Consider the following 13,257-nt stretch of genomic DNA (forward strand, 5'->3'; position numbering starts at 1 on the left):
CTCCGGATACCCCCCACCCCCCTCCTCCCCCCACGGCTGGACGTGGCAGTGGCATCGCAGCGGGACCGTCCCCTCGTCCTCCGTGTGCCATCACTGTGACTGTGCGGGGACGCCAGCGCTCGGCCCGGGGCCGGGGGTGAAGACGGGACACGCGGCCACCCCCGGGCACGGCAGGAGCGGGGACTCGCCGCCGGGACACCCGGACCACACCCCCCGCACTCAGCACAACCGGTGCCACCGGGCCCGGCCCCGTTGGTCCTCGCGGGAGGGAAGGACGGTGTCACATGGGGATGGCCGTGTCACCCTTTGGGGACAGTCACGCGCGTCCCGGGCCCCCCCTCGCCCCCGTCCCCACGCCATAGCGCTCTGCTCCTGCGGGCAGAGCCCCGGGGCGGGGGCAGCCCCTGCGCGGTGCCCGTGTCCCCCTGACCGCTGTCCCCCCAGCCCCACCTTGGCGCCCCCCGTGCCCCCCGTGCCCGTGCCGCAGCCGGAGCCGCCAGCCCAAGCACAAAGCATCGGGTCCGCGGGAGGTCCTGACCCAGCACAATCCTGGCGAGCTCCGGCGGGAGATCCCCGGCCCCACAGCCAGCCGGGCCCCCCCCCGCTGCCCCCTCCCCACCGATGCCGCGGGCCGGGCGCTGCCGCGGGGCCCCGCTGGCCCCTCCAGTGCCACCCCGTCCTCAGAGTCCCCCCGCGGGGTGGCCTGGCCCCACACCCCCGGGACCCCCGACGCCCTCCAGCTCTGGCGCAGCCCCGCTTGTTCCCCCCTGGCCGGAGCAGGGTCCCCGCGCTGTCACCAGCCCCTCGTCCCCTCGAGGTTTGTCCCCTCGCTCCGGCCCCGCTCCTTCCCCCGCCGCCACCGGGGTGTCCCCGAGGGGGTGTCCCCGGGCAGGCCGAGCCCCCCCAGCTCCCCGCACCCCCCCGGCTTTTTACACGAGGATCCGAGCGCCCAGGGGACAAGGTGACGATGTAGCCTTTATTCTAGAAATAGTCTTCCTTCAATAAAGAGACGAGAAACGCTCCCGCGTCCCCGGAGCCGCCCCCGGCCGGGGCGGGAGGCCACGGGGGGGTCACGGGAAGGGGGGCGAGGTGAGTGTGACGTGATGGGTGTGCACGCGCCCGTGGGGGCAGCCACGGCTCCGAGGGACGGCCACAGACACGCGTGTGCAGGTGTGGGGCGCGTGTGATGTGTGTGCAGGGCCGTGAGCACGCGTGGCATGTGACATTTGTGTGTGTGTGGCACAAATGTGACAGCGGGCACCCCTCTGTGTGTGACACAAATGTGACAGCAGGCACACCTGTGTGTGTGACACGAATGTGACAGTGGGCACAGGTGTGTGTGTGTGTGACACAAATGTGACAGCAGGCACACCTGTGTGTGTGACACAAACATGACAGTGGGCACAGGTGTGTGCGTGTGTGACACAAATGTGACAGTGGGCACAGGTGTGTGTGTGACACAAATGTGACAGTGGGCACAGGTGTGTGTGTGTGACACAAATGTGACAGCAGGCACACCTGTGTGTGTGACACACATGTGACAGTGGGCACAGGTGTGTGTGGCACAAATGTGATGTGTGCACACCTCTGAGTGTGTGACACGAATATGACAGCCGTCGCACCTCTGTGTGTGACACGAATGTGACAGCGGTCACACCTCTGCGTGTGTGTGACACGAGTGTGACGTGTGCTCCGTGTGTGTGACACGAATGTGACAGCGGTCACACCTCTGCGTGTGTGTGACACGCGTGTGACGTGTGCTCCGTGCGTGTGACACGCGCGTGCCCTGTGCCCTGCTCGTGCCGCGCCCGCGCGTGACGTGCGTGTGACACGTGTGTGACACGTGTGACGTGCCCGCGTGTCGCTGTCCCCGCCCGTGCCCGCGGGGAGGGGGAGGGGGGCGGGAGCGCGGCGCGTGCGTCATCACGCCCGTTGCCATGGAAACCAGCGCTGCTCCCCGGGCGCGGGAGCCGCGTGGGCTCCGGGAGCGGGCGGGGGGAGCGGGGGGGAACGGGGCTGCCGCGGGCACCGGGGGACCGGCCAAGGGCACGGCCCGGGGATGGAGCGGATCCGTGGGGATGGATGGGCAGGGATCCACAGGGATGGCACCAATCCACGGGGAAGGGCATGGGTCTGTGGGGATGGGCACGGACCTGTGAGGATGGGCACGGATCTGTGGGGATGGGCACGGGTCTGTGGGCATGGCACAGACCCGTGGGGATGGGCACAGATCCACAGGGATGGCACCAATCCGTGGGGATGGGCAGGGATCTGTGGGGATGGGCACGGGTCTGTGGGGATGGGCATGGGTCTACAAGGATAGCACAAATCCATGGGGAAGGGCATGGGTCTGTGGGGATGGGCATGGATCTGTGGGCATGGCACAGACAGTGGGGATGGGCATGGATCCACAGGGATGGCACCAATCCATGGGGATGGGCAGGGACCCGTGGGGATGGTGATGGATCCAGATGGATGGTGATGGATCTTAGGGATGGATGGTCATGCATCCATAGGGATGGTGATGGATCTTAGGGATGGTTGTGGATCTGTGTGGATGGTGATGGAGTTGTGGGAACGGCCACAGCTCTGTGGGATGGTCACAGATCCATGGGGATGCCCTGAGCTCTGTGGGGACAGTGCCAGCTCTGCAGGGATGTCACAGCTCCCTGGCACTGCCCATGGGAACTCCTCCTGTCCCCATGTCCCTTCTGTGGCCTGGGGGCATCCCGGGCCCCCTGTGGGTGCCAGGGCAGGACAGTGGGACAGGCACACATGGGCATGGGGACACTTGGTGCCACTCCCCACCTGCTGGGACCCCTCAGGACTCTCAGGCATTCTGGGTGGCACCATCACACCAAAACTCAGAGCGCTTCCAGAGGCTCCACAACGCCTTGGGGGCAGAAAATCTCCTCTTCCCCCTTTCCCGGGTCTCCCCCTCCCCATCTCTGTCCCCTCGCACTTCCCCCCACCTAATGGGGACCTGTGCCCGCCGTGGCAGGGGACGCCCCGGTCCTGCTGCAGCCCCGGGTGTCCCTCGGGATGCTGCCCGGGATGGAGGATGCTTTCCCTGGGAAGCGCCGGGTCCCTGCAGCCTCCCCAAACCCCATCCTGAACCCCAAAAACCAGCGTCAAACCCCATCCTGAGCCCCCAAAAACCAGCGCAGCCCCGGGAGGGAGGATCCTCGCCGGGCGCCCGGAGCCTCCCCCGGGTCCAGGCGTTAATCAAAGCTGCTCCTGAGCGTTAATTAGCGGGATGAGCCCTGGGATGAGCCGCTCCCATCGCTCCCTCCGCCACGAGCAGTCCTGGCTGCATCCCGCGGCCATCAATTTCACAAATGCAGATTTTGGGACCCGAACCAGCTCCTGGCATCGTGTCTCGCGCTGGCATCGGCGCTGTGTGGAATATTGTCCCTTGTGTCCCCTACCGGGGGGACACCGCGGCCCCGGCACCCGGGGCTGCCCATCTGCGGGAAAAGCGGATTAGGACTCGGCGGGCCGGGACATACGGGAGCAAACTGGATTAGGGGGAAAATCAGCCTTCTTCCCACTAACAGGATTATGGAGTTTTCAGCCCGATTCCAGCGCCGGCGAGGGTTGTGCCCTGTGCGCCCGACAGCGGAGCCACGTCCCCGCCGAGGTGGGGACACCCGGGCTCGGCATTTCCCCACCTCAATTCCTGCTGGGATCGCAGCTGTAACTGGTGCGTACTGGTGCGGGCCAGCGCAGAGCGGGATGCGCTGGGAAGCGATGGCGGCTGCCCCGGGGACGCGGCTGTGTCCCCCCACGGTGACTCCCGGACCAGGCACCACCGGGACCCGCCGGCCGCGCTCGCCCGGTGCCTGTGGCAGCCCGGGGGGAATCAAAGCCTCGATTCAGGGCGTGATTTCCGCTCCCCCCGCGCCGCCGGCGTGACTCCCGCCCGCCGCTGATTCATCCCCACGGATTTTCCCCCCGGTTCCCGGGGCAGCAGCTCCCCGAGGTGGGTGGGGGCACGGCGAGGCCGCGACCCCCGGTACGCAGGGCTGGGAGGGGCTGTGCCCCGGGGTGGGTTGGGGGGTTTGGGGGGCGCCGAGCCCTGCAGAGGGGTCACAGAGGGGGTCCGGAGGAGCACGGCCCCGGGGAGACCCGGGGGGGCACCAGGGCCGCCACCCACCGGGGGATCCCCGGGGTGTCCCCTCCCGGTGCCTCGCGCCCCGGCCGCCACGTGCCCCCTCCCACCTTATTAATATTAATGAGATATTTATGAGACCACGCCCCATATCCAGCCCCGCGCGCTGATTGGCAGCTTCTCCCGCCGCTCCTCCGCTGGCCCCGCCCCCTCCCCGGCCTCCCTCCGCGCCGCCGCCGCCGCAACCGAACTTGGCGGCCGCTCCCGGCCCCGCCTCCCGGCCGGCCCTCCCCCCTCGCGCCGAGCTCCGTGGGCTCCCATTGGCTGCCGCCGCTGTCCGTCAGGCACGCGGGGCGGGGCCGGCGCCGCCCGCGGGCCAGCAGGGTGCGTTGCGCCGCGCGGTGTCTGAGGCGGCGGCTCCGCTCCGCGCCCGCCGCGCCCGCTCCCGCCGGTAGCGGTGAGGAGCCGCCGGGAACGGGGCGGGACGGCCGGGGACAGCGCGGGGGGGACGCCCGGCTCCCTCAGGCCGCGGCTTGGCGGAGGGAGGGACCCTCGGAGGGTCCCCACGGGGGTCACAGCGCTGGGAGGGATTTTGGCACAAGGCTCAGGGCGAGGAGATGACGTGGGGGTGTTTGGGGGGCACGGAAAGGGGCCGCGGTGGATTTTTGGGAGGTCTCCAGGTTTTTGGGTGAAGGGATTGAGGGGATGGGGGCAGAGAGGGGTGGCTGGCGCTGAGGGTGGCGTGAGGGGCAGCTTTGGGTGGATGAGGTGACAAGGGACAGTCGGAATCCATGAGGGGCATGGCTCACTGCCAGCTGCTTGGGAAGTTGGGTGACTTAACGGTGAACCAGCCCGGGTTTTGGGGTGAAAAAGGAGGCTGGCAGCTCGGCAGAACACCCAAGATCACATAATTTACTTGTTTGTTTCCCGCCGGCGAGTTGAGGGTGGGTTGGTGTGGCGAGGAGCGCGGCACAGCCGTGGCATTCCCGCCTGATCCGGGCAGGATTCGGGAGGCAGCGGGGAATTGTGTGGGTTACATAAAGGAGGGGTGGCTGCAGGATCTGGGTTTTGTGTTATTGAGGTGTAGAGGAGGTAAGTGGGTGCCGCAGACAAAGGGAGAGAGAGAGAGAGAGAGGAATCTGTCTCCTGCTCCTCACTTCCACTTGGAGGTGTGGAATGGGAAGCTGGGCGTCCTTTAGGAGTTGGGGAAGTGCAGGATTGGAGCTGTGGGTACAAATCTGGGCTTTGCCTCTGTCCTGTGGCCATCAGGTGTGGCCTTAAACCAAACCCAAAGGGGCTGGGCTGGAGCTGTGTCTGCTCTGAGACACCTCTGCTGCTGCTTGGAGAAAGTTATTGTGGTTAAATAAGGGGGTTTTTTGGGGGAAAACTGCCACCCTCCAGCTTTGTGAGCCTCATGGTGCTGCTCTGGACGTGTCCCATGGGAGTGATTCCTACCAGGAGGAAATCTGGTGTGTGACAGACCACAGGAGTCAGCAGCTCAGTATTAATCCAGGCAGACTCGAGGCCTTTTAGGTGATTGCTTGGTTTTCTTCAGCTGCTCAGAGCCCAGAGGCTTCTCAGGGCTGAGCTCAGGCCTCCATCCCCGGGAGGTTCCACAGGTCTTTGTGTCCCTGCCGTGTGGGACATTCACAGGCAGGTGAGCAGATCCTCCAGGCTGCAGCTCCCAGCTCAGCTCTGTGGCCACAAAACAAAGTCATGGGGATATGTGACTCTGTAGCCACCATTTATCCCGTTCTTTTGGGGGGAAAAAATGGGAAAAACACCCCCAAAAACCAAAACCATCCCATAAAACAAATTAATGGGGATTTGTGACTCTGTAGCCACCATTTATTGTGTTCTTTTGGGGGGAAAAATGGGCAAAACACCCCCAAAAACCAAAACCATCTCATAAAAGAAATTAATGGGAATTTGTGATTCTGTAGCCACCATTTATCCCATTCTTTTGGGGGGAAAAATGGGCAAAACACCCCCAAAAACCAAAACCACCCCATAAAACAAATTAATAGGAATTTGTGATTCTGTAGCCACCATTTATCCCATTCTTTTGGGGGGAAAAAATGGGAAAAACACCCCCAAAAACCAAAACCATCCCATAAAACAAATTAATGGGAATTTGTGATTCTGTAGCCACCATTTATCCCATTCTTTTGGGGGGAAAAAATGGGAAAAACACCCCCAAAAACCAAAACCATCCCATAAAAGAAATTAATAGGAATTTGTGATTCTGTAGCCACCATTTATCCCGTTCTTTTGGGGGGAGAAAAATGGGAAAAACACCCCCAAAAACACCTCATAAAACAAATTCATGGGAATTTGTGACTCTGTAGCCCCCATTTTTCCTGTTCTTTTGGGGGGAAAAAATGGGAAAAACACCCCAAAAAAGAATCTGGATCAATAGGGTTAAATGGAGCCGATTGTCCCAGAGGTTTTCTCCTGCCATCTGTGGCTGTGACACGAATGGAAATGGCTCTTTTGTGTGGCTGCTGGGGGCGCTGCCTCGCCTGACACAGTTTTGGTGCCCATTCCCGTTTTCCTGCTGCATCCCTGGATGTGTTCAACACCCCGGAGGGAATTCGTGCACCCGGAGCTGGAGTGGCAGCACAGCAGGGAGGGCAGCTGTGACAGGGGACACTGAGCTTTGTCCCTGCTCATCCCTCTCCTTGTCATCAGTCCCTGGAGCTCGTTAGCCTAACGAGGAGCCCAGCTCCTCGTCCCTGCCCTTGGCTCCAGAGGAACTGGACACTCTGCCCCTTGGAAAAGGCTGATTTGGTGGCAGTTTCCTGATTTGATGGCTGGTAGGGGATCGTGGCTGTCCCTGCCCTGTTAGAGCTGGGCTGGACGAGCTCCAGCTCTGGAATAATCGCCCTGGGAACTCTCTCTGCTTCAGGAGGGCTCCAAGTGGCCACTTGTCCAGTGGCCAGAGGGTGGGGGAAGCTGTTTGGGCACCCTGGGGAGGAGGTGGTGAGCACAGAGCTGGAGCTGGCACTTTAAAAAATCATTTTCTTGTCTTTTCAGGCCTAAAAATGAGCTCAGGGTGGAAAAATGGGATGATTTGGTTGGATTTGTAACCCCCAGTGCAGCTCTGGAAGAGTTTCCAGAGGCTGTGGGGAGAAGCAGAGCTGGCAGAGAGCTGGAAAAAATGGGGTGGATGACCCAAAAACCTGGAAAAGCAAGAGGGAATTTTGTGATTGTTTGGGGATTCTTGTGCCTGGAAAAAGAGTGAGGGGAAAAAGGGAATTATAGAATATAGAATATGTCTGTGTTGGTGTGAGATAAGTGAGGGCCCTGCTTGAGGCTGTAGATCCAGTGTTGCTTTCCTCATTTTTGTGAGAAATCAGAGGAGTTGAGGTCAGCAGAAATCCTGGAATGCTTTGGGTTGGAGGAACCTTGGCAGGGACATCTTCCACTACCCCAGGGTGCTCCAAGCCCCAGAATTCCAACCTGGCCTCGATGTAAAGATCTCACAGTTGAGCTTTGAGGTGGAAAGCTCTGATTGCTCCAATATCCTGGAATTCCTGAAGTGGTGAAACCTCTGATTCCAATATCCTGGAATTCCTGAAGTGGTGAAACCTCTAATTCCAATATCCTGGAATTCCTGAAGTGGTGAAACCTCTGATTCCAATATCCTGGAATTCCTGAAGTGGTGAAACCTCTAATTCCAATATCCTGGAATTCCTGAAGTGGTTCAGCCACAGGAATCTTCTGTGCAGAGCTGGATTCTGGATTTCCCAGCTGCAGCCTCTCCGAGCTCTCTGCTCAGGGTGTCTCTGTCCTCCTCACCTGTTGCCAGGTGATTTTTTTTTGCTTTATCTTCCTCTCCTCTGGCTTTTCCACAAACTGGGAAGGGAACAGAACTAAAAACATCAATCCAGTTCCCTGCCTGCCCGTTGTCACATTCAGCCAAAAAAAAAAGAGAAAAGAAAGCAAAGCTGGGAGACAGAGCTTTGTCTTAAATATTAATTAGCACGAGATTTACCCACTTAATTTGTACTTGACGATAAATTGCTGGGATTCAGAGAACTGGCAGAGCCCAGGCCTTGCTTTTGGTCCCCCCTGTTATCATCTGCTGCTGCTTGCTTGTGCCAAAAAGGGACAAAGGAGCCATTGTGCCCCAAACCTCGGTGACATTTGGAGTTTCTGAAAGTGAAACTCGCTCGCAAACGCTCTCGAGTTTAAATCTTCCCCCCAAAAACCGCTTCTGAAACGTTGTGTCTTGCACAATCCTGGTCCAAAATACCTTTTTCCTCCTCCAAAATACCCGAGCAGCCACTAATTAATTTAAAAAAACCCCAACCAAAAGCAGTCGTGGGGATAAATGTGTTTAATTCGGTGAATTTTTGCTGGTGGGGGCTCTGAGGGAGGATTAATCTTTGTTTTAAGGGGTGTAAGGAGCTGGATTTTTCCTGGGAATGAGCTCTGGGTTCAGCTGATGGTTCCCTTTCCAGCAGGGTTGGAATCTCCAGCAGTTCAGGGTTAGGTTTTTGTGGAATGGGTGGGTAGGGATTGGCTGTGACGTTAAGGACAAAAAAAAAAAAAAAAAAAAAAGGAGGAAATTCGGGCACGCTGTTAACGCCGAGACACAAAACAGGAAATTTAGTTAAGGGTTGTGCTTTTTCATCATTTGTCCTGTGTTTTTCCCCCTCCTGACAGACAAGAAGGAGTTTTAAAGTACTTCAGCCTGGGTTGGGTCTGTACAGCTGAAAACATTCCCGAATTTCCACGTAAAGATGGATTTTTAGTGACTTTTCAGAAGCTGAAAAAGCCAAGAAACCTCGGCAGCTCCTGCTTTATTTTTGTATTGGAGAAAACAGAGTTGTTTGAAAAATAATCTCACTCCTAATGAGGATGGGGGAGCAGGAAAACGGGCCCTGATTCCAGAGGGAAGGAGATTCCCCCTCTTGGCACTTCCAGGTCCCTCTCAGGTGACAGCAGGGAGGTGACAACCAGGGATGGACACTCTGCTAACACCCCCCAAAAAGCTTCTTTGTTTTATTCCCAACTTGTCCCTTCTGGAAATAAAAAAGAAATCTATTTTTTACATCTATAGAATAGTTTCGAAAGGGTTTTTTTTTCAGCCCTGGAGGAAATCTATAGAATAGTTTGGAAAGGGTTTTTTTTTTTCAGCCCTGGAGGCATTTTGTCCATTTCTGCCTCATCTGCTGTTAGGAAAATGCAGAAGATTGAAACATTTGTGGTGTGGTTTAACCCCTCCAAAGCTCCTCCCAAGCTTGGGAACTGCAGGAGGATTTCTCTGGATGTGCTGCAGGAGCTGCTTTTGGGAGTTTTTTTGTGGTTTTTTTTTTTCATTTCCTCCACTCTGAGTTACTTCTCTCTTTTTTCTTGCTGGCAAAGGCTCGGTGTTTATGCTCCATAAATCCTGACGTGGCCTGGCTGCTCCTCCAAGCACTTGTGGTGCAATTCCCAAACAAAGATTGGGAATCTCATCAAACTTTTCTATCAGGGAGAAGAGCAAGGCCTGAGGGGCTCTTTATTTCCTGTTTTATTAATGCAAGACCTTTTGGTAAGGCTGACAACTGCTGGTTGTGTTTCCAGCTTGGGAATTCTGTTCCCTGGGTGGGTCTCAGCAGTTCTGGGTGGTTCAGGATCCAGGTGAGTGAGCAGGGAGCTCCAGGTGCTGCATTTCCAGGGATCCACAGGATCTGGCAGCATTTCCAAGGAGCTCCTCACTCCTGGGTGAAGATTGGGAACCGTTTTTCCTGTAATCCATGAGAGCTGTGGGAGAATCCACAGAATTGTGCTGGTGTCAGGCAGGTTTAATTGCACTAATCCAAATTAAACCTTGACATTCCCGTTGTTTGGGGTATGGAATCCTGATCCATTGGCTTTTTTTTGGGATGATCTGGCTTCTTTCAGTGCTTTTCCTTCTAATTTAAATCCCTGTGCTGCTTTCCCTACAAATGCCAGGTGTTCCTTGGAATTGTCCCAGGCCAGGTTGGGAACAGAAAGTGTCCCTGCCACTGCAGGGGGTGGCACTGGGTGGACTTTTCCAACCCAAACCATTCCATGATTTTCCAGACCAGGGCTGTCTGTCCATCAGCTTGGAGCTGTGCAGCACGCTGGGGTTTTTTTGGGAAACAAATCCACGATCCAGACATTCCCAGCAGACATTCTGGCACAGCCAGCAGCGTGATCACAGATATGTCTTTATCTCTCCCAAGTTTATCCTGTTTCACTGAGCTGAGCTGGCTCCTGGTGCTCCAGCATCCCTGAGCTGAGCGTTCCCTGCTCTTCTGAGTGAATCCCTCTTTCCTGGTTTCACTTAAAGAAAGGAAAAAGGGGCTGGGAAGGGGCTGGAGAATTCCTGAGGGAGCTGGGAAGGAGCTGGAGAATTCCTGAGGGAGCTGGGAAGGGGCTGGAGAATTCCTGATGGAGGTGGGAAGGGGCCCAGCCTGGAGAAAAGCAGGATCAGGGGGACATTCCCAATCCCCACAAGTCCCCAGCAGGAGGGGACAGCCAGGAGGGTCCCAGGGGACACCAGGACAGGAGGGGACAGCCCCAGGGAGCTTCAGGTGGGACAGCAGCAGGAATTTCCTCCTGGAAAGGGCGGCCAGGCCTTGGAAGTGCCCAGGGAGGTTTGGGGTCCCCATCCCTGGAGGTGTCCCAGGGGTCCCTGGAGGTGACACTCAGAGCTCTGGGCTGGTGACAAGGTGGGCATGGGGCGTAGTACTGATCCCAGAGCTCTTTTCCAGTGGAAATTCTCCTTTGGATCCCATTTTGGGGACTCCACAGCCCATTCCACGCCTGTCAGTGCTCCACAGGGCCTTGCTGCAAACACAGTTCTGGGAACGGCAGCAAAATCCCTGGATTTGGGGGGATTTACACCAACAGAGCTGCAATCCAAATTCCTTCCCCAGCATTCCAACACCCAGAGCTTTAAGCCTGACCTATGCCAAGCAGCACCTTCCCTTTGTAGGGCTGGGATTACCCACAGCATTTTTCCCAGAGGTGCAATCCAGAATTCCACGTTCCTGCAGCAGCTCTGGGATGGCTCTGGGTGGCTGCCAGGGATCAGTCACAGGGACAGTGGCTTCAGGGAATAATTCTGTCCCTGCAGCCCTGTGGGGCACAGGGGTGGAGGACAAGGAGGGGCTGGCTCCAGGGAATTTATCCCGGTGTTGTTGGGTGCAGTGGCTGAGCTGGGAAGGGATTTTTGGGAATTGCAGAGGGGTGGGAGTGGAGCTGACACGATTCCCACGCCTTGGGAATGCTGGGATGAGCCACCCAGAGCGGGTCAGTCCCTGATCCCAGCTCTTCCCTCTCTCTCTCTGATTGCTAATTAACTGGTTAACATTCCCTGCCTCATTATCCCACCCTCAGCTTTTCTTCCCGAGGATCTGAGCCTTTCCAGAGGCTCCACACTCTCGCACTGGATTAAGCAGTGTTTGTGAGCACTGTTTGTGGTGTAAACCCAAATTCCAGCCTCCACATTGATCATTTTTAGGGATACCTCTGAAACCAACGCAGAGTTCCATCCCATTTTGCTGTGGTTTTTGATTTATGGCAGTTCCTGGGGACAATTCCCATTCCTGCATTGCCAGGATAGAGGGAATCAGCATTTCCCTGCCTGCTGGTGAGGAATATCTTTGTGGCAACCCAGCTTAAGACTATTTTCCCCATTCCAACAGGGACTTTAATTCCATTTTAACACTCCCAGCCACTCCACGAGCTCATTAATGCTCTTTACTGCAGAGAGTTTTGCCCTGTGGCAAAACTTTCAAAATTCTGTGATTTTTTTTTTCAATTTTTTTTTTTCTGTTAAGGTGTGAAAAACGCTGTTCTGGTGTTCTCTGGAAATAGTTCTCACCTTTGGAATAATACTGGAGAGAGGCAGAGCTGCTGAAAATAGCAGCAGCTGCCATAGGCCAGGATGGAGTTGTGTTGTCAGTCATGGGAACAGAAATCCAATTCCACCTGCGGATGAGCATTCCTGAAATAGAAGAGGGGTTGTCAGCCACCAGAGGAGATGCATTGTGTGCATCCCTGGTGAGGAAAAGAAAAAAAAATCAATCAGATCCACGTTTTCCAGTGGTTTGGAAAACTTGGGAGAGTCCCAAGGTGCTTTTGGGAGAGGTGGTTTGGCTAAAATTTGGTGGTTTGGAGGTAAATTCAGGAAAAAGCTCGCTGTGATTCCAGAGGGATTCTCAGAGGGAGGTTTTGCCAGCATGGGGAAGGTGGGAATGGCTCCAGGGTCGGGAAAAGCACTCAGGGAAGGTCGGTGGAGGGGCAGGAAGTTTTTATGGGAGGCTGAACAAAGCTGGGTAGGAAATGGATTCACAGCCAAGGCAGGGGGGCTGCGCTGCTTCCCCGAACTCCAGCGCTCCCGAGGCATTCCAGCTACAAACTCTCCATTTTCCCTGCAATTTCAGAAGCCACAGAGCCTCTGCTGCAGCTGCTTTTCTTCCCCAAACTCCCCCAATCCATTTTTTTAACCATTTTTCCCTGATTTATTCGTCTCATCCTCGAAACTCCTGTCCCCTGCATAAATAAACCCTCCCTCCCTGGTGTTTTCCATGTGCAGGCTGCTGTAATTATGGGTTTGGATTCCTGCTGGGACTGATTGTGTCGAGCTGATCCAAGTGCTGGTGCCCATGGATGGGGTTTGGGGCTGCTGATTAAAATAAAACAGAATGGCTGGGTGGGAAGAGGGGTGGGCCTGGCCACCTTCCATTTCATTCTAGAACAGATTGGAAAAGCTTTTTGTCCACATCCATATTTTCCTGAATGTTCTTCTAGGTTTTATCCAAGCAGGAATATTTTCTCCTCTCTGCTCTGGGTGGTTGTAAATTCCAGGACTTGTAAAATTTGTTATTTCTGCATTTTCCTGGATCTTAAATTTCCGTGGGATTATCCAAGGAAAAACCCATTTTTGTCAAAATAAGATCAGGGATGCTGAGGGCTGGCAGTGCTCCTCATCCATTCCTTCCAGGATAACACCATGATCCTGGTTTAAATTGTTGTGGAGCTGATGGTTGCAGTAGGAAGTCGAGGAGAGGTTCCAGGATTTAATGAATAGCTGTCCCTAATGCCTGTGTGCCTTCCCATCAGCCCAAAGGGAGTGGGAATGAGAAAGAATTCCAGGAGCAGAGCTGGATAAAGCTGCAGAA

At 56.3% G+C, this 13,257-nt stretch overlaps 1 protein-coding gene across 4 annotated transcripts in view; it reads left to right on the plus strand.

Moving 5' to 3' along the window:
* The first annotated feature begins 4,465 nt into the window (after nt 1-4,465).
* GNG7 (G protein subunit gamma 7) overlaps nt 4,466-13,257 on the plus strand; it is a 43,441-nt gene continuing 34,649 nt past the window's right edge. For all 4 annotated transcript variants that reach the window (XR_005956266.1, XR_005956263.1, XR_005956264.1 and 1 more), the window contains exon 1: nt 4,466-4,568. The gene's annotated coding sequence lies outside the window, so the exon portion shown is untranslated. The remainder of the gene's footprint in view (nt 4,569-13,257) is intronic.

The sequence above is a fragment of the Pyrgilauda ruficollis genome, unplaced genomic scaffold (genome assembly GCF_017590135.1).
Source record: "Pyrgilauda ruficollis isolate IOZ18807 unplaced genomic scaffold, ASM1759013v1 scaffold115, whole genome shotgun sequence".
In the NCBI taxonomy this organism is placed as follows: domain Eukaryota; kingdom Metazoa; phylum Chordata; class Aves; order Passeriformes; family Passeridae; genus Pyrgilauda; species Pyrgilauda ruficollis.